The sequence below is a fragment of the Erinaceus europaeus genome, chromosome 14 (genome assembly GCF_950295315.1).
Source record: "Erinaceus europaeus chromosome 14, mEriEur2.1, whole genome shotgun sequence".
NCBI lineage: Eukaryota > Metazoa > Chordata > Mammalia > Eulipotyphla > Erinaceidae > Erinaceus > Erinaceus europaeus.
Window position 1 is genome coordinate 88,179,601 of NC_080175.1, and position 1,061 is coordinate 88,180,661.

The window sequence follows — 1,061 nt, forward strand, 5'->3', positions numbered from 1 at the left end:
TTCCACAGTAGTCCTCTAGATGCTAGAGTTATTTGAAGACAGTTTTACAGAGACCACACTTAGTTTGTGCTTCATGTTTCCACACTTGTTTGAAAGATTGGGATTCATCATGATTGTGCTGCTTGTGAGTCATTTTATCTACTAGGAACAATACAATTTGTCCCCAATGTTAAAGTGATAAACATGGTGACTCATTGAGGAGTTCTTTTGCAATGTATACACATATAAAATCATCCTGATGTGTGCATATTACAAATAGCCTACTCACCTGTCCAGTATACTTCAAGAAAACTGAAAAACAAGTAGAAAGCAAAAACAGATTTAATGTGGCAGAAAGTTGTGATTATAGGAAAACTGTCACCCATTTTCTGGGATTCCACAGATTAGTTAGAATGTTTATCATTCTCTTTTATTTTTTGTATAAAATCTTTATTGAAATTTTATTTATTTATTTATTTATTTATTTTAGTTTGGCTAGAGAAGGAAATGGAGAAGGAAGGGAGAGATTGAAAGGAAGGAGAGACATCTCTCTTTTTTTTTTAAATAATTTATTTCTTTATTGGGGAATTAGTGCTTTACATTCAATAGTAAATACAATAGTTTGTACATGCATAACATTCCCCAGATTCCCATTTAACAATACAACCCCCACTATGTCATTCATCATCTTTCATGGACCTGTATTCTCCCCATCCACCCACCCACCCCAGAGTCTTTTACTTTGGTGTAATACTCCAATTTCATTTCAGGAAGAGACATCTCTGCAGCACTGCCTCACTGCTTGTGAAGTCTGCCCCCTGCAGGTAGGAATGGAAGCTTGAACCCCAGTCCTTGCACTTTGTAAGGTGTGTGTGCTCAACTAGGTGTACCACCAACAGGCCCCTTAGCATTCTCTTTTAAATGATTAAATTTAAATAAAATACATAAACACACTTTAAAGATATAGTCATTAAAGATTTTCAGGTCTAAAATTCAAAAATCCATGCAAAATTGACTCTCATAGAGAATTGATTCACAGTAAATTGACCTAGAAGAAGAAATTTCATGGCCTGGTGAAAATG